The sequence below is a fragment of the Triturus cristatus genome, chromosome 2_1 (genome assembly GCF_964204655.1).
Source record: "Triturus cristatus chromosome 2_1, aTriCri1.1, whole genome shotgun sequence".
Taxonomy (NCBI): Eukaryota; Metazoa; Chordata; class Amphibia; order Caudata; family Salamandridae; genus Triturus; species Triturus cristatus.
The window spans coordinates 475258646-475278609 of record NC_140581.1 but is presented as its reverse complement, the minus strand read 5'-3'; the positions used below and the strand labels follow the sequence as shown (position 1 = coordinate 475278609).

General features: G+C 45.3%; 1 long non-coding RNA gene across 1 annotated transcript in view; it reads right to left on the bottom strand.

Moving 5' to 3' along the window:
• Positions 1-9136, bottom strand: part of LOC146865503 (uncharacterized) — a 73138-nt gene extending 64002 nt beyond the window's left edge. Inside the window, exon 1 of the long non-coding RNA XR_014976649.1 lies at positions 9100-9136. This is a non-coding gene — a long non-coding RNA (uncharacterized LOC146865503). The remainder of the gene's footprint in view (positions 1-9099) is intronic.
• Positions 9137-19964: the final 10828 nt, after the last annotated feature.

The following is a 19964-nucleotide window of genomic DNA, read 5'->3' as shown; positions in this document are numbered from 1 at the left end:
TCAAATGCAAAAGCAATCAGATGCATTGTGTAGGTCTTGTCAGACTTGCCAGACAAGTGGCAAGAGTGGGGAAAATGTAAGGCTCCCCTTTAACCATTCCCTGTCCCAAGCACCCCTTTTGAGCTGGTGGACATTGATATTATGGGGTCTCTGGATCCCAAGACAGCCATGGGCAACAGGTTCATCCTCATCTTGGTGGACCATGCCACCAGGTACCCGGAAGCTATCACATTGAGGACAGTGATGTTGCCCGTCGTGTCCTAGGCACTCATGGGGATCTTTACTCATGTGGGTTTCTCCAAGTAGGTGGTATCTGACTGGGTACCAAATTGATGTCTATGTACATAAAGGCCATGTGAAAGGAGAGTGGAAGGAACTGCAAATTCATCACCCCTTACCTCCCCCAGAGTAATGGGTTGGTTGAGAGATTAAACCGTACCCTGAAAGGCATGATTGGGAGTCTGTCAGAACCCTTGAGGCATAAGTGGGACATCATCTTGCCATGCCTTCTCTTCGTGTGCAGGGAGGTACCACAGAAGGGGGTTGGCTTTAGCCCATATGAGCTGTTGTACAGGCACCCTGTGAGAAGACCTTTCATTTTGGTGAAGGAGGGCCAGGAGGAAGCTCAGGGGAAGCCACCCCAGGATATATTCAGTTACATGCTGGCCTTCTGAAACCAGACAGCCCACTTCAGGCGTCTCGCCCAGGCGAACCTGGAAGCCAGCCAGGAGGACATGAAATGTAGGTATGACCAGAATACCACTCTGGTTGAGTTTCAGCCTGGTCAGAAGGTGTGGGTCATGGAGCCAGTTGAGCCCCGTGCTGTACAAGACAAGTGGTCTGGCCCCTTTGAAGTGAAGGAGCGATGTCACCTACCTGGTGGACTTGGAGACTCCTAGGAACCATTTGAGGGTCCTGCATGTGAACCGCCTCAAACCCCACTTTGGGAGGTCTGAGTTGACCATGCTCTTGGCTACTGATGATGGGGTGGAATGAGCCTCATGCCCCATGGGCAGGGTGCATTGTATGTGAAAGGTGGGACATGTACTGGTGTGTATTACATATCCTGATGGTGAAATACTGCTAATTTCATTTTTTACTATTGGAAGGACTATCTCCCCATAGGTTATCATTGGAGCTGCCTTGTAACATCTCACAAGTGTAACTTCCAATTGGGAACAAATGGAGATTTGGAGTTTGGGGTCCCTAAGCTCCCAATTTAAAAATACATATTTTAGTGAAATTGCTTTTTAAGATTGCATGTTTGAAATGCCACTTTTAGAAAGTGGGCATTTTCTTGCTTTGCATTCTGTGCCTCTCCATGCTTATAGAATCCACATCTGAGGGAGGGTGACAGTTGGGCTGTTTGCACATTCACTCAAAGGGAGCTGAGGTGTGCCTTGCATATCCTGATGAGCCATTGCCAGGCTGATGGGCCTTCCTGAGCCAGAGTGGTGGGACGAGTTGTCACTGACACCTGAAGAGGGCTGTGCCTGTCCTCATGCAAAGCTATCTCCACCCTCCTGTAGTGTGTCTGGAGCCAAGTCAGAGAAAGGCAGGGTCTTGTGCACTACCAAGACTTTCCTTTGAAGTTTGTCTACTTCAAAGGCAGAAACTGGTGTAAGTACTGGAGCAATGACACCATAACTTCAGAACACTTGTGGACGTTCGGCCAAAAAGAAGAGCTAGAGAAGCTATCAGGGAAGGACTCTCACTTTGCTGTGTGCTTTTCTGTGTTGGCCTACTGCTTCCTACTTCTGTCTTGGGCAGTGAAAGGACTGGCCTTCACTTTCTGTATCCTACTGCCAAGGTTCTCCAAGGGCTTTTGTGTGCTTGCTTCCTGTTAAAAAGTCTCTGGGCCATCAAAGACTTCATGTGCAGCCCCTCAACTCCTCTCTTGGGAGTTCTAACCTTGGAAGTGGTGCCAATTCCAATTCTGGGCCCTTGGAGGTGGTTTTGCTGTAAAGAACCAAGAAAATCGACAAGCGACCTCCAGCTCCTATTTTTCCCTGAAAAACCAGCGCATTGCTGCAGTGGTGCCGAAAAATCAACACTGCACCTGCCACACCCTGAGCACCATTTCATCAACGTCCGTGGCGCCCGCTCCAACTCCGACGCAGGTCTTGCTATGCTGCTGAAGAAATCAATGCATCACACTGCATTGAACCAGCGCGTCTGGATTTTTTACACATTACACCTGTGAGCCAAGTTCTGCAATGACTTTGCCCAGCAGTAAGGAACTGTGGCTGCATGACTGGATATCCATGCATCACCTCCCCTGACCAACGCATCACCTCCCCTGACCTGCAGTAAGGAACTGACACATCACCTCACCTGGCAGAAAGGAACCGGTGCATCAACGCCCCTGGGAGGAAGAAACCGATTCATCGCTTTGCTTTTCTGGCGCTTTCCCTCCCTTGTTTGTTTGTTAGAGCACTAGCTATCCGGTATTCTGCCTCCCAGGTGCCGAGAGATCCCGTTGGGGATGATTCGCTGTGCCCTACAAATATTAAATATAAATATTGTCCCTGTTTTCGTATTTGATTTTGCCGCATCCCAAGTACTTTCTGCTAAAATTGGCGCATCCATAGATTTCTATGAACTGAACTGTCTTTTACCTTTTAAAGTGATATTTTGATTTGTGTATGTTGGATTTTTGTCACTTTGGTCTTGTTCGGTTCGCATAAATATTGGTTGTTTTTTTAAACTGGTGTATTGTCATTTTGTAGTGTTTTCATTGTGTTACTGTGTGTGTATTTACAAATGTTTTACACATTGCCTCTTAGATAAGCCTGACTGCTTGTGCAAAGCTACCAAGGGGGTGAGCAGGGGTTATGTTAGCTGTGTCACTCCCTTACCCTGTCTAGAACAAGGGTCCTTACTTGGACAGTGTGCACACCTCTGCCAACTAGACACCCCCATTTCTAACACATACTAACCTTGTCACTCACATAGCACTTTAGTAAGAACAAATGTCAAAATCAGTAAGTCTGGCATTGGCTGCTAGTCTTTAGATCTGTCAATGCATGTATTGTCATATTTTTGTAAAGCTGTATTGAAGGGGGCTGCTGGGCCATCACTAATATGAGAAAAATAACATTGACTAAAAGCAAAAACATGTTTTGGTCTCCAAAAGCACCTATTTGCACAGTAGTCCCTGGTGCCGAAAGGAACTACTTTGTGGGAGATGTGTTCCTTGTGAAAGGACAGACTTATTTAACTTAGTGAAGTTAGTCAACAGCTAAATTGGGCTGACCAATTGCCCAAGCTGTAAGGTGCAGTTAGTCAATGGCTTAAAAAACGTCACTGAATGCCTCTACAAATATATATATAAATAACTTTCATAAAAACGAAAGAGCTTTGCTAACGCCAGACCTAAAACATGCACAGAAACAGATATTTACAAAATGTATTCCCACTCTTTCATCATTTATATTTTTGTGACCTTTTTACTACTAAAAATTTAAATTGATGTGCTCATGAAATGAAAAACAAACAAAAAACGCTCCATTATACCACTTTCTTTTTTATAAATATTTATATTATTTTTATCACATAGCGCAAATATCAGTACATTCAACCCAACCGTGTCACAGACAGCCCCGAAAAGCACATACATAGTTCTAGCAGTCTTGTAGACCCAAACCCTGACATTTCCACCATTTGCCCCAAATCTTCAGTGGATATCCCCAGGCCATATAAAAAGGCTTTTCTTGTTCGGTGCACGAGTCCACTCCCGCTCACCAAGCAGCCAATGAGGGGTTCTCCATTCCCGGGCGATGTCCCTCTCAGTAACCAGTGTACTTACCCCCACAAAATGCATGTTCCGGCCTTGGTTCTCCTAAATCCTCCAGCAAGACCAGAAGGGCAACTCTCGGGAAGAGATATCGAAGGCTCGGTGAAGGACTGAGAAGAGTTCTGACTGTATCCCCAGTGAGTATGGAGTCAATATTAAGCACCACCAAAACTAGAGAAAGAATTTGCATCCGACAACGAGCAGTGAAAGTAGTTTGCTTGGGTAATTCTACCAGTCCGTTGGAGCCGTTGAGGGGTCATGTAGGTTAGATGAAGATAACTGAGTTGGATCAATCTGAGGTGCATGGAGATGACAAGTTCCTGTGGAGCCATTCTAGTTGCCCTCCAATCAATGTCATCCAGTTCCACAAACCATGCCTCCTGTGGTGAATAATGACTCCAAAGGTTGTAAGTTTTCAAAACTTTATTCTCAGTGAGGGAGAGCGGCAGACCCAAGGCTCGTCCGTCCGAAGGACAATTTGTAAGTCACCAAAGGTAACCCACAGAATGTTGAAGTCTTGGCATTCTCACCACAAGCTCGGTAGCAACATCGCGCGATGGGGAGAATGCCAACACGACACATCTTCCCTTTTTATACACAGAAATAGAATGATGCAAAGTTAACCACTGAATAAGCAGGTTAAAACAAAAGTGAACAAAAAAGACAAAAGTCTTAAACAAGAAAACATTTCATAGTACACAAACGTAAAATTTAAATGACAATATAATTGTTGTAACGCGTAACTTTGACACCACCATCAGTTAAAGAAACACTCTTCTAAAACAGGAAAACAATTAATAGTACAAGAATATAATAGTTAATCGACAATATAATCATTGTACTTGACAGGCAATTTGATTTGTCTTCCAAGACACGTAACTTTGACACCACCATCAGTTACAGAAGCACTCTGTGTAACTAGCGGCGAAGATGGCTCACCCTCACCCCTAGCCACACTCTCCCCTTTTACCCCTTCTGGGGGTGTATCATCAGCTTGTACTGAGGGTGTGCCCTCCCAACTGCGGTCCATAGATACATCTTCATCCCAAATCCATGAACCTGAAAAGTGACCACAGCCCCTCTTCCAAGACAAGATTTTATTGCATTTGGCAAGCCTGCTGAAATACCAAACCCTGCCGTCGTCTAACTCGGCAGTTCATGAAAAGACTTCCCTTACTCTTTTTTTTTTTTGTTGAAAACTGTGTTTATTCGTCAACGGACACATATGATGCCAGCCCCTGTATCCCAGAGGTATCGGCCCAAGCAATGAACAATCATGCCATTGACATTTTAATCAGAATAGGATAATTGAAATGCATTTCAGATGAAAGCAAAACCCCCAAAACTCGCCCCCCCCACCCTTCCAACTCCCACCCCCGGACCGCACCATACAATATTCAGCTATCAGTAAGGCATATATGCGTAGGTCTGACAGGTCAGTTCCCCGTCCATACGTGCACCCCTCCCACCCGGGGGCGATTAGGCGAGTCCCTCCTCCCGCACTTCCGGGGCTGGCTCCAGGGGAAGACCCCTATAATTTGCCCACCTCTTCCAGATCTTATAATGTTTGCGAGGGCACCCTCTAGCAACAAAGATAGGGAGCTCCAGACCCATATTAAAGTCCAAGCCCCTCTTCCACACGTTCAGCGAGGGGGCGTTCGGCGCTTTCCATGCCCTGGCAATATCCCTCTTGGCCAATGTAAGCCCCAATAACGGTAGATGCCGCTTGTATATGTTGCCACCAATGTCCTCCATGATGTGCAGGAGTGTTAGCTTGGGGTCCGTGGGGAGATCCCACCCCAGCACCTCGGATAAACATGCCAGTAGCCCTCTCCAAAACCGAGGCAAGGACCCACAAAGCCACACAGTATGAAAGAAGGAGCCCTCTTCCTGTCTACAGCGCAGGCACTCCGGAGATTCAATTAGGCCCGCCCGCCACAGCCTCCACCGGGTAAAGTAGGCCCTATGTAGGTACTTAAATGTATAAGACGGAGTCACATGGCTATAGCCGCACCCCTGGGCGAGGCCAGTGCATCTGTCCAATCCGTCTCGTCAAGGGGCCCAACATCGTCCTCCCATTTCCCTTTAAGATGTTGAAGTGAGGGGGCACTATGGATAACCAGGGATCTGTATATCTTGGAGATTCTCTTTTCCTGAAGCTCCCCCATAAACAACTTCGCTTAGACGGTGTCATGCCCCGCGGTCATGTCCCTGAGCTGCGGCTGAGTATTTAAGGAGACGAGGGGCGTGCTAACGCTGCTTAGCGTTCTTGCACTTTGCCTCATTTCCGACCCCCTTGTGTTTGCCTGACTTCTGGTCAATCCGTGTTTCCTGCTTCCTGTTGCAGACGATTCCGTAAACGAGTGCTGGTGTACTCGTTCTTTGCTAGGCGGGGCGTTGGCGTCTCCGTGCTGACAGAAGCGGCAACAGCTGCCGCGTGATTCCTTCTGGTTGGTGTAGCTTCCCGTTACCAAGTAAGGTCTCGAAGTCCGCCTCCAGTTCTGTGTTGTTTCCGTAGGTCCTGTCCCACATGTTGTTCTTGTATGTGGACTCCTTAGTTTTGAATCGGGCACTAGCCTTCTATTGTGTTAATAGGGGAGCCTGCAGTTCAGGCGCCTCGCGGTCGTTTACTGGCCGGAGTGGTCTCTGTTTCTGGTGTTGTTTCACATTGTTTATCCTTGGTAATTCCGATGTTCCCTTGAATAAGAAAGGCTTTTCACAATCTGTATCCTGCTCTACGTTTCCTTACTTAGTGTATGTGGTGTTAACTAGCGTGGACCATTAAGCACCATTTATAGGTTACAGCGTTTCATTATAAAAGACAAGGTAATCTTTTGTCGTAAAGATTGAGATCAGGTGGGGGACAAGTATCATTTAGGGATTCCCAACCCATTATTGTCTGTTCCCTTTAGCACTAAATGTACATCCATCACCTCAGGAGAGTAGTCGAAGAACACATCCTTTAGCCTCCCTCCCAGTTCGCTTGGATACTTACGGGGTGAGCCAGGTACCTTCACAGGGTCCACACATTCACAGAGGGATTGCTTATTGTTACACGTGTGTCTTATTATAGGATTGTCTTATAGAGTGAAGCACAGACATTCCTGCTGAGAGTTCGAAGTGAGGTGAAAGAGAATCGTGGTAGGTGTATTTAATCACGAGGGGCCAAACACTGAGGTCATCAGAAGTGGATGCACTTTAACACAGACTTTGTTTTACAGCTGGGTGTTCCTGTCCTTAAACGCTGAAGTGGTCCCTCCACACGACCTGCCTTTCTCCCCGCCTATCCTTGTTTTGTTTCCCTGTTTTCCCCTAGCGGGTCCTCCGTACTCTAGTGTTTGATAGAGTCGGAGGGACGTAGGGGACGACTGAGGACATAGCTTCTGGGTTCCTGACGCTCCTGCAGAACATATCCAGCTATCCTTACAGACGGGACTGAAATCAGCTATGGAATCCAACCCCTCCAGACTGGGGGAGAATGCGTGGCAAAATTGCAGATAGCGAAAGAACTGCGTCTGCGGCATGTCAAACTTGTGCTGGAGGTCCCGGAAGGACTTCAGCACACACCCACGCACAACATCGCCTATAGTGGAAATACCAATCCGATCCCACCCCTCAAACCCTGACAGGGCCGCCAGCTGCGGTAGCCGCCCATTATGCCACAGGGGGGTCTCGCATGTGAGGACACCCCACCACCCAATGCGGCGTAGCGACTGGCTCCAAATTTGAAAGACTACTTGCGTCGCAGGTGGCAACCGCGCCCGAGGGACGGCGGAATACAGCAAGGTGTGAAGCGTGTGTGGGGCCATGAGACGCCGTTCCACCGCATATGCTGGATCCCCCCCCCTCCCATACCACCACTCGTTCAGCACCAGCAGATGGGAGGCCTGGTAATACGAGAGCAGATCTGACGCAGCCAGACCCCCAGTATGTTGAGAGGAAGCATGTTCGTAAAGCCACCCGCACTACCCCTCCTTCCCACAAAAACTGACCCAACGTCGAGTTCACCCTACTGAACCATTCCAGAGGGATCGTATAGGGGTGATTCTGCAGCTGATATAGCAGGTGGGGAAGAGCCACCATTTTAAAAATCGCAGACCGGCCATAGATATTGAGCGGCATGCGAGCCCTTCCCTTACTCTTTTAGGTTTAGAAAAATGGCTGCTACCCTTCCTCTAAAAAGCAAAAGTGGGTTCCAACCCGCACACCTAATTTAGAAATTGTGTCCAAAACTTTAAGATAATGACATCTTTATAACAATGCGTGCTGCTGTGAGCTTAAGGACCAGCCTGGCTCCTGAGGTTTCTTTCTGAAGCATGGACTTTTAAATCATTCAATCAACAATTAAACGTAGTACACATATATGATTTGAGAAATTATTTCATTTGATATCTTTTAATTTCGAACAAATATAAACAGACAGAGTGTCTTCATCACAAAAAATTTCAAAGATAAAAACCATAAAAGTTAAAACACATTGAAATGCGTAAAGCAATATAATCAAGACATGGACATTTTGTCCTTCAATTAAAGCGGTCCCGATGAATTTCGGGTTGTTAGACCCTTCATCAGGGGAAAATGATTTTTTCATTCAAATGTAATTTGCGACCTCCTGCCAGAACAGTGAAAAAAGGAAATAAAGAAAACAGCAAATCACTCTAAATGTATTATACAATGTCATCAAGCAGACTTGAAAATATCTGTGTTTGCAACCACTGTGCCATAGTGTGGACTTGGGAGGCATGCTACCAGAGTGTTCAAATACATGCATCAGCTCTAAGAAAGACTATCGATGTGTCCAATTATGATGTATCACTACAAAAGTGTGACAATGCCCGCGTATAAACTCAGGTGTGAAATGTGATCCAAAGTGCCCGTGCATGACTCGTTGAAAATTCACGCGCCTCTACAAGTTATAAGTGAATGGTGATGTGTGCATTCCTTTCAAGTACACCCCAATTACCAAAGGCAATATGAATCAATTACCTTCCAAACGTAGAGTGAAAAGATGGAAGACCTAAAGTGGACTTCCTGCCTCAAAAATGAACCGTATCTAAAAAAACGTAAAAAGTGAGCTTAAACACAAATGGCATACTCCTCACTGACTACCCACAACATGCAAAAATCTAAAAAATCTTACAGCTGTCACCAACATGACACACTAAATCTCGAAACGTGGTCGTTACGATGCTCTACGATGTGTTAAATCCCCTCTATGACACAAGACTATGTAGTTTAAGACACCGTTCGATGAATCGGTGCCCATGTTTCAACTATAAAACATAACCAGCGTTCTAACTCACCCGCGTCTGACGTACGTCGTAACTTGTCACATGACCCCGCATTACGTGCGTCGTGACTACGTCTTCTCCCACTTTATAGCTATGCTTGCTGGGATGTGTATGCTTCAAAGGGATCTGAACTTTATTAACAACAGTGGGTTCCAATTCCATAAAATAAACTCAGGACCTCTTGCCCAATGTGCTAACCCGAACGTAAAAAGCTGGCGAAAATGTGCATTTACTGCCTGTGCATGAATCTGAGAAAGATCCTCAGATCTTCACAACAAGAGTGAAACATGAGTGCTACACTTATTGCGTAGGTGAACCTAACACGCTAGTTGAGACACAACATGACAGTGAATGTTAACACAGATGTACACGCGAAACTGACAAGGAAAATAGTACCAAAAAAAAGTACATTACAGAAAACATAACAGTTCATAATGGTCATTGAGGCCCTTCGGTATTTGGGTCCCTAAATAGTTAATCCAAAAGGTTTCTTGTTGGGCTAATAAAGTTTGGGTTTCTATACCTGCGCGCGCAATGATTTTATGGCATGACACGGAGGCCAATATTATGCAAATCTCCTTTATTGCGCAGCTCACAGCAGCAACAATGAAGAGATCTAGAACTTCAAAACATTCCAACAGGATATATAGTCCATGGCAACGTAGGCATCTTCCTTCTTTGTTGCTGATGCTCACAAGATAAGTACTCAGATTTTATTTCTCTTGATCTATACTCATTAGATCATGTTTATTAATGGTATGGGTGGTTATTGACCGGGCGAATGTCTCCCCTGCCCCTCCCCACCCTTTATTCTACTTATGAGTGTTTCTAAGCCTAGTGTTTTTTCTGCCTTTCTATGGTCATGCTTCTCTGTGGTCGTGTCTTACTGCACTTAGGCTCTTGACTCATTTCGCGTCCCCTCGCGAACGCTCTCACCCCTATTAGAGGATTGGCTTTTGTTTTACCCCTTGACCACTCCTAACACTCTAGTTTTTCTTTTAACACCGTCTCTCCGCCACCCTTTGCGGGTATGTAATAGCCCTCGGAAGCTTTTGCAGCTCCCCCGACCCCCCTCTCCCACCCTATTTACTTCTTTCCTCTGCCCCTTCAGGCCGAGGAAAAACCCCTCTCTCACACGGGACCGGCGTCTTTCAAACGCCGATCCCGTGTCAAGCGTTGCATTCCCGCTCCCGTCTCCATGACGACTCCACGACCTCTCCCGTCTCTCGGAGAGGCCGCGTGGGGTTTCTATGGAGACGGGAAGCTCGTTCTGACTTCACGGAGCCAAATTGCTTTCGGATCACCCATGAATCGCGACGAGTCTCCCCTCAGTAAAAATAAATAACTGACACACCTCCCTACCTTCGTCTTCGACGCTACCTTCGTCTTCGTCCTGGGCTCACTTCCGAATTGCTCTCAAGCGATGCCTTCTAAATAAATAAAAAAAAATTAAAAAAAGAGCACTCTAAGAAAGGAAGGACTATACATCACCCCACTCAAGGCCAACTACTGAAAGAGAAGAAGGACAAACGATCCCAAAATAGAGATAGGACTCTCATATCCTATATATCTACATTAAAAGAAAGCCCCTTAGCACCCACCAACATCCATCTGAGACTACCAGTTCCCTTAACAACCAGACACCCATTTTGTTTTTCTCTCCTGATCTGACAGTTATTACCTCAGCCTTCCTTATGTCCTCAGACCCTCAATCGAGCACTATGGAAGATAAATTAGAGGGACTCATCAATAAAGCCTTAGATAAGGTTATGGAATCCTTGGATGACACTATTAACAAAAAACTTGAGAAGATAACTAAAAAAGGATGGCCATCCACAAGCTCTCACGAGGAGCCCACTAAGGCTGCGACAACGCAGAGGAAAAGACAACTTAAACTGAACCACCCTGAAGGTACAAAAAAACAGAGGAGCTCCAACCCTACTCTCCTGACTTCACGCTTTGGCGGTGACAATGACAGTGCCTCGGGCACAACAGACGGGCAGTTCAAAGGCCCTAACCTTCCTATCCCCATCGATAGTGATGACGCACTAGAGGATGAGATTGACCTCTCCTATTCCTCCGAATTCAATTCTGAAGAGGAAGGCGAAACCACAGATACTCTAGGTGAGGCTTCTGGGGCCTCAGGGTCTAAAACGGGAATCCTTGACCCCTTTGGGGAATATATGTTCGATCCCCTCCTCATCAAGCACCCTCTTACTCCGGAATGGGTCCCGTCCCACCACATCGGAGAATATCTCTCCTTCTGGCTTCGCAAAGAAATACCTAAGGAAGTCAGATCTAGACTTAGATCAGAATGTCCTCGCCCCTCCCTACCGGATAAGATCACCGCGACCCCTGATTTGGACAGCAAGGTAGTGGCATTCATTGCCAAAACCGGAAGAGACCCCAGAAAAGGCCTTGACAAAGGTCTTAAGTCATGTCAAGACAGACTGCTTGACATTACGGGTCCACTCACCAAAATATTTGAACTAGCCGAAGGAGCTTATTTGAACAATACTCCCATAGACCCAAAAGAGCTGCGTCAATGGACGCAAAGGGCGATTTGCCTATTGGGCAATGCTAACACTGCCCTTTCCAACGAAAGGCGAAAGAGTGTACTACTAAAAATCGACCCAAAGCTAGTCGAACTAGCTAATAAGGAAGGGGGAGCCTCCTCTCAGGGCCTTCTCTTCGGAGAGGAATTTATCAAAGATATGGCAAAATATGTAGGAGTTTTCAACTCCATCCAAAAATCCCAAAAGGACATTAAAATAGTTTTTAATAACAGAGTTTTTACCCGGGCCGGGAGGATGCGGGGTCGATTCCCCGGCCGTGGAAATTTTTCATCAAGACCCTTCACGGGACGTGGAGGAAGATTCCCTCAATCTGGCTTCACGTCCCAGTCTTCCTTCTTTCCCCAGAGGCAAAGATTCCGTGGAAGAGGCTTCAGAGGAGAAAGAAAGCCCAAAGCATTCTCAACAGGTAAGTCCACCCAAAGACCCTTCAGATACCCGCCATTTCAAAATGGAAGGAATCCACCTTCTCAGAGATATCTTAAGGAAAGGGGATTGGCTTACTCGACTAGACCTGAAGGATGCTTATTTAACCATCCCAATTTGGCCCCCACACCAGAAGTTTCTCCAATTCTTTTGGGAAGGAAATCTGTGGCAGTTTTGCAGCCTCCCCTTCGGCCTTTCATCGGCCCCTTGGTGTTTCACCAAGGTCCTTCGTCCCATAGCAGGTTGGCTGAGAAGCAAGGGAATAAGATTAATTATATATCTGGACGACATTTTAATAATGGCTCAGTCCAAAGAGGTTGCTTCCCAACACACAAACCTTGCCATAAAGATTTTGGAACATCTAGGTTTCGTGATAAATATAAAAAAATCGCTAACAACTCCAAGCCAAGAGACACAGTTCTTGGGGTTTTCAGTAAACACAGTCCAAGCAGTCTTAAAATTGCCAGGGGAAAAAGTCAGAAAACTCAGGAAGGAATTAAGGAGAATCCTAAAGATCCACTCCTTTCCTCTAAGGACTTTAGCAAGGATACCGGGCCTACTGTCCTCGACTATCCAAGCCATTTACCCGGGTCCACTATATTACCGAGCCCTCCAGAGACTCAAGGCGAAAGCCCTCAGGAGGAATACATCCTACTCCCAATTAGTTTGCCTAGACTCGGACTCAAGGAAAGAAATACTCTGGTGGTTGAAGAATGCAGAGGCCTGGAATGGCAGAGCAATCTTCGGGGAAGAACCAGACTTAGTAATAGACTCGGATGCGAGCCTACAAGGTTGGGGTGCCACATGTGGCAACTCTTCAACAGGGGGACTTTGGACTCTAAAGGAGAAGGAACTTCACATCAACTGCCTGGAATTACTGGCAGGATCCTTTGCAGTCCAGAGTTTTACCAAGGACCTGATGAAATGCTCAGTCATGCTTCGCATGGACAACACTTCTGCCGTGAGATACGTGAACAAGATGGGAGGCCCACATTCCAAAGGTCTCTCCGATCTAGCCAAGAATTTCTGGGCTTATTGCCTCAACTAGGGCATTTCAGTCACTGCAGAACATATTCCGGGTTTGAACAATGGGGTTGCAGACTGGTTCTCGAGGAATTTCAAAGATTCGAGCAACTGGAAACTGAACAGGGATGTTTTTCAGGCCATCCAATTGTTATGGGGTCCCTTTGGAATAGACCTCTTTGCAGACAGAGTCAACACTCAACTCCCCAATTTTTTCAGCCGGAGGCCGGACCCGATGGCCTTGGGAATAGACGCCTTCTTTCAAAACTGGCTTGGTCTTAGACCCTATGCTTTCCCGCCCTTTGCCATGCTGCCACGCCTTCTCCTTCAAATTCAGAGAAACAAAGAAATAGTGGTAGTGATAACCCCCCTCTGGAGATCCCAGGCTTGGTTCCCCATCCTCTTGGAGATGAGTGTGGACTTTCCAATTCTCATTCCTACCTTCGACGAAATAATCACAGACCCTCAGGGCGAGTGTCACCCCCTCGTTCTTCAGGGGCTCATGTCTCTGATGGCATGGAAGATTTCAGGAGACAATGGCAGCTCCCGGGTCTTTCGGAGAGCGCTTTCAGACTCATGTCTGAATCCTGGGCACCTGGAACAAGGAGGGCTTATAGATTGGCTTGGCGTAAATGGGTTTGTTGGTGCCTTCGACGGAATTACGATGCCGTTTCAACTGATGTAGTCCAAGTTCTCAACTTCTTGGCTGAAATCTTCGCGTCAGGTCTGGCCTATCGAACCGTTAACGTCTATAGATCGGCCATCGCAGCTGGCCACTGCTTAATAGATGGTATCTCAGTAGGTCAAAATTTATTAACTAAAAATATTATGAGAAGTATGCGGGTTTTAAACCCACCTTTGCCCAAATATTCAAGTTTATAGAACGTAAGGGTCGTCCTTAGACTAATCATTGATTGGGGTGAAAACTCATCTCTCTCACTTAAAAAACTATCCTATAAACAAACCGTCTTACTATCCCTTGTTTCATTCAGGCGTACATCTGATGTTAAAGCTTTAGATATCTCTTCCAGGGCTTTCCAACCTGAGGGAGTTTGTTTCTTCCTTAAAAGACGAACTAAGACTATGTCATCTTCTGTGTTCTATCCCTTTTTTCTTGAGAATGAATCTTTGTGTGTGGTTAAGTGTTTGTTAGAATATGAAAAAAGAACATCAAGCCTAAGGGGCATTACCGATCAATTATTAATATCCCACAAGTTTCCTCATAAAGCAGTCTCCTCCCCCACTTTAGCTAGATGGGTGAAGGATGTTATGAAAGAAGCAGGGATTAACATCTTTTTTTTTGGGGCCCACTCTCTTAGAGGAGCTTCAGCTTCAAAAGCCTTTATGCTGGGCGGTAGCCTCCAAGATATCCTTAAAGCTGCGGACTGGTCAAATGAGTCCATTTTCAAATTTTTTTACTTTAAACCTGTTTCAAATGTCTTTAATAATGTCTTGAACACACTTTAAACTTGCATAATATTAGCCTCCGTGTCATGCCATAAAATTTAGATTTTTCACAGCCTGCTGGGCAGAAAATCTGGATTTTATTAAGGACACGGAGGCTAAGATTATCCCTCCTCTACTGTTCCCTCCCTGGGAATTTAATTTTCTTGTTCTTTGTCTTTTCAGATTAAAATGTTCAAGAGAATTTCCGGTTGTCTTCATTAAGTTATTTCAAGGAGGTTTTAAAGTTTGATTGTTCGGATCTATCTTGTTCGCTGCACAAAAAAGGGAGATGCCTACGTTGCCATGGACTATATATCCTGTTGGAATGTTTTGAAGTTCTAGATCTCTTCATTGTTGCTGCTGTGAGCTGCGCAATAAAGGAGATTTGCATAATCTTAGCCTCCGTGTCCTTAATAAAATCCAGATTTTCTGCCCAGCAAGCTGTGAAAAATCTAAATTTTCTCTAAGATCATGAATCGTAATTGAGGGTTAATGTGTAGTGTGTCAATCCAATGAGCCGCTAAACATGAGCTGTGATTCCTGGTGGATATCATGCTCTTATGTTCTATGATTCTTGTTTTAATTTTACAAGCTGTTCTGCCTACAAATGTTAATCCGCAGAGACATTGGATAGCATAAATGACTCCCTCTGTATTACAATCTAAGGTATGTTTTAATCGAATCTGTTTGCCAGTGTGAGGGTGATGAAAAGAGTCTCCTGTGATTGCATTCCCACATTGTCCACAGTTCCAACATTTCCGCATACCTTTGTGTGTTTCTAATGTTGGTAAAGGTGTTGATTTCAAGAGTTCTTTTAGGTTTTTGACCGTGTGTGGGCGAAAAGAGGCTTATCCAAAAATACCGTTGTAAAATCAGTTTTCTGTTCCAGAATTTCCCATCTTTTCATGACAGCTTTTTTGATTTTCATGGCTTGTTGAGAATGTTTTAAAACGAACACCTCACGTTTGTTTTGTGTTTTAGGAAAATTTAGAAGTAAGTCTTCACGTTTCATGTGGGAAACTGATGTTTTGGCTGATTCAAGTATGTCTAATGGATTTCCACGTTTGTGGTACCTCTCTAATTGTTCTTGAATTAATTTTTCAGTCTGTAATGCATTGAATGTAATCCTTTTGATGCAAATCAATTGTGACACGGGCAAGTGTCTCTTTAAGGAGATCGGGTGGAAACTTGAAAAATGAAGTGTATTGAGCACTGTAACCCTAAGAATCTTGAAGGGCTGTACCCTGTTACAGTGGGGGTGATAGAATATGCCCATATTAGCTTACTAAGTTCTTGCTCCCACTTCTTACCAGTGCAAATAGCAGCTTGAATGCAGCCCATAATGACCCTGTTAAATCTCTTGACCGCTATATTACAAGCAGGGTGATACATAGGGGTTTTCCTTCCTTTGATGCCATTTCCTTTAAGGAAACCAGTAAATTTTTCCGCCAAAAATTGTGGTCCTTTATCACTAAAAATGGATTTGGGAATGCCCTCTCTTGAGAATACAGTTTCAAGAAATTCGCAAATATTATTAGTTTCAGAGGATTCACAGATCTTCAATTCCGCCCATTTTGAATACACGTCAAATAACACAAAGATGAATTTGGGTACCCCATCCCATCCAAAACAGGACCCAAGATATCAAAGGCCAAATCCTCCCTTGGACCAGAAGGTAAAATTCTGCTACCTAAGAGTGGTCTTAACATTACCAGGGATTTATCACAATTGCTGCAATGTTCACACGGTCTGAATTATTTTTCAATGGCCATGTCAATACCGGGCCACCAATACAAACTCTCAAGTCTCTGTTTAGACTTAACAATACCTTGGTGTCCCTCATGTGTAAGTTCAAGGATTGTGTCAGTATTATCCCTTATTATTTGTTGTCATACATTTTACCGCCCTCTGAGTGTTTGCTCATGCAGCCTTCCATCGTCCCAGTGAGTACATTTTGACTTTGACGACGAAAGGCTGCACGAGCAAACACTCAGAAGGCGGTAAAACGGATGACAACAAATAATTAGGGATAATACTGACACGATTGGGAGAGAAAAACTAATGAAGACAAGGAACTATTGGGGGAAACCGGGACGGAATTGCAACCAGTTAAAAGATAACACTAACCATACCGACAAAATAGCCCGGAGGAAGTCGCGGCTACCTGCCTTTGGTGACAAAACATGTGTTGGCTAAAAAGAGGCTAAAAAAAAGAACTAAACAAGATCATATGAGAATAAACCTAACAAATACAAAGAAAGACAAGAATTGTTGATATCTGTTATTGATGTAACACATGTTGACATTGGCGTGTGCTGGGGAAACCAATTTTTGTTCAACAAATTTAGCATAAAATTCGGCCAAGCCCAAAAATTACCTAACCTCGTCCTTACACGTAGGAGCAGGGGTATTCTTAATGGATTCAAGGATTTCTTTTTTGGGTTGAAGCCACTACCCTCTAATTCATGTCCTAAGTAAGTGGCTGAGTTTTTTCCAAACTCACATTTGTTAATTTCAGCCATCAAACCACAAGCCTTCAATTTGTCTAACACATCATGGAGTCTGCTGTCATGTTCTTCTTTGCTCTTGCCCATGATCGAAAGGTCATCTTGGAAGTAAGCTACACCAGGCAGATCCTTGAAGAGTATGTGCATGAGTCTTTGAAATTCTGCACCAGCCGTGGCTAGTCCGAATGGTATGCGGATAAACCTAAAACATCCTACAAGTGTTATGAATGCAGTTAGATCCCCGCTGTCAGGATGTAGAGTAACCTGGTGGTAATCTGATGCCAGGTCGATAGTGGAGAACCACTTAATCCCTTTTGTGAGAGCCAGCAATTCATTTTTTTGGGGAAGGGCAAATTTGTCCACAACTATATTGTTGAGTGTGCTCAAATCTATGCATAACCTCAGTTTGCCAATACTTTTCCTCGAGTGGGCCCATCCACTCAGCACATTCACAGCTTCTATGATACCTTTACTCTCTAAGTCTTTCAACTCTGTAGTAACTTCATCCCTAACACTGATGGGAATATTCCTTACTTTGTGCGACACAGGTACGGCATTCTTCTTTAAAACAATCCTATGGACATCGTTTTTAAGGGTCCCTATCTTTCCCGAAAACACTTCTGGGTATTGTTTTTTTTAGTGCATTATTCAAATCCCACTCAGAGTCATTTACGCCAAGCACCTGCTCCACACTGTTGGGGTTCAAATTAGTGTCTAAGGCTTTTTGATGTACCCACCCCAATACCGCAGGTCCTACCTCAGACACATACAATTTGGCCATGGTCATTCTGCCCTTAAATGTAAAGGGTGAAACACAATATCCACCCATTGGTATTTTCTCACCTGTGAAGGTGATCGGATGAACTTCAGATTCAGTTAGTTGCTTATTTACTACTTTTGCAAATTTCCTCTCATACTATTTTGTTCACAATAGTACAAGGTGAACCATAGTCTGCAGTAATGCTTATTGTCACCTCTCCGATGTCCACATTGCACAATGGTTTGTTCCTAGTACGACTGCATAAGTTTAGAATCGGACATTCAATGCATAGTACACCCTCATCCTCCTCGACTTGGCCTCCGTCAGACAAATCAGAGTCTGACTTGTTATCTACAAGTTTAACTCGTTGCATACATTTATTTTTCTTACTACATACCTTGGCATAGTGGCCCATTACACCACAAAATAAACATTTACTTTAACTGACGGGCAGTTCTTATAACTGGCAAGGTGCTCTCTACTACCACACCTAAAACAACTGAGAATCTTGCCTCTGCAATTAATTGCCGGCTTCTTTCTTGTGTCAGAATTGCCTGTAGCCCACAGAACGTTGAAGTCTTGGCATTCTCTCCATGCGCAACCTCGCGCGACGGGGAGAATGCCAACACAATATTTAGTATGATTGTTGGCAACTGTCAAAGGCGAAACGGGGCTGGCCGCCAGCCCAGAGGAAGAGATGAATGATGGAGTTAAGGACAGTATACCATTGACTGGGAATAGAAAGGGGGAACTTTTATAATACATAAAGGAAACAAGGCAGCACCATCATCCTGAAGAGGGCCACACACCAGAGGACGTGAAAGAGTAGAGGTCCCCATCTCTGAAGATCCTTCTTCGTTTTAGTCAACAGGCGAGCCAGGTTCAGGCTCCATGCCATCTCAGGAAGCAGAGAGATATGGACACACAACGGAACATAAAAGACCTCCTCAATGGCAGTATCATATCTCAACCCCACCTGTGTATCATATATTTGTATCCCCTCATCTCGAAGAAGGGACAGCATCCACCAGTATAAACGGTAGGATCCTGCAGTTCAGCTCGGCAGGTCAGTAAGATGCGCAGCCTGGGTGCTAAGGAGCTATTGCGTGCACTCCACCCGCTCTGATCTGCTCCCCCTGCTGACGACTGTGTTTCCTGTGTCAGAACCGGAAGAGTATTGGCAGCCACGGGGGCGGACTTGGCGCCCACAGCATCCTGTTCTTTTCTTCCTGGAGGGTTTCGGATGAGGGTGGAGAGCGCTTCCCGTGGCTGCTGAAGTGGGGACATTGTCCAATCAGTGAAGTTCAGTCCTTTCAGCTGTCTATTCCCATGGCTGTTCTGGTGTCTCAAAGAAATACGTTTAAGAAACGCTGGAAAAATGTGCATATACTGGAGGTTGAGAGCACTGAGCTGTTTTTTTACTTTGTCAAAGCAGTGTCTACTGTAGTGGACGGCCCTTGTGTAGTCGGGAACGATCATTATTCGAGAATCCTGGAAACAAAGGTCAAATCGTCCCCTGGCCTCCCAAAGGATGGTGTTCCTGTCACAACGGTTAAGAATCTAGGCAATGAGTTGTCGCACCTGGGCCCTGAGCAGGGGTCTCTGAGCCAAGGACTTGTGGACACGATCCACAACAGACCATGGTGACAATTTGTCCTCAGAGATCCAGGACCTCAACCAGAGCTCCAAGAACCGCTCTGTGTTCAAGGCCTCTGACCCCTCTGGGAATCCAAAGAACTGGAGGTTTTTCCTTCGTAATCTGTTCTCAGCATCCTCAGTGTGCTTTTCCAGTGCCCCTTTCACTGCCTGTAGCTTGGCGATCAGCTTTGTAAGGATAACTACATCATCTTTCACTGACGATTCTCATCCCCCGGCCTCAGAAACTTGGGTGGTGACATTTCTGAGGTCTTGGCACAGGAAAGAGACATGCACCTTCACATCACACACTTTTGTTTCCACTGCCTCCCTACAGTCCTGGATTGCCTGACCGATTGTGCCTAGGTCGGACTGTTCAAAGTTGCGCTGCAGTGCCAACGGGTTACTAGTGGCCTTTGTGTTGCTGGAGGCCATCGTTGTGTACTAGGTAATTGTCGACTGTGTTTGCATGGGCAAAGTAGGTCTCTCCATGGCTGGATGCTGTGA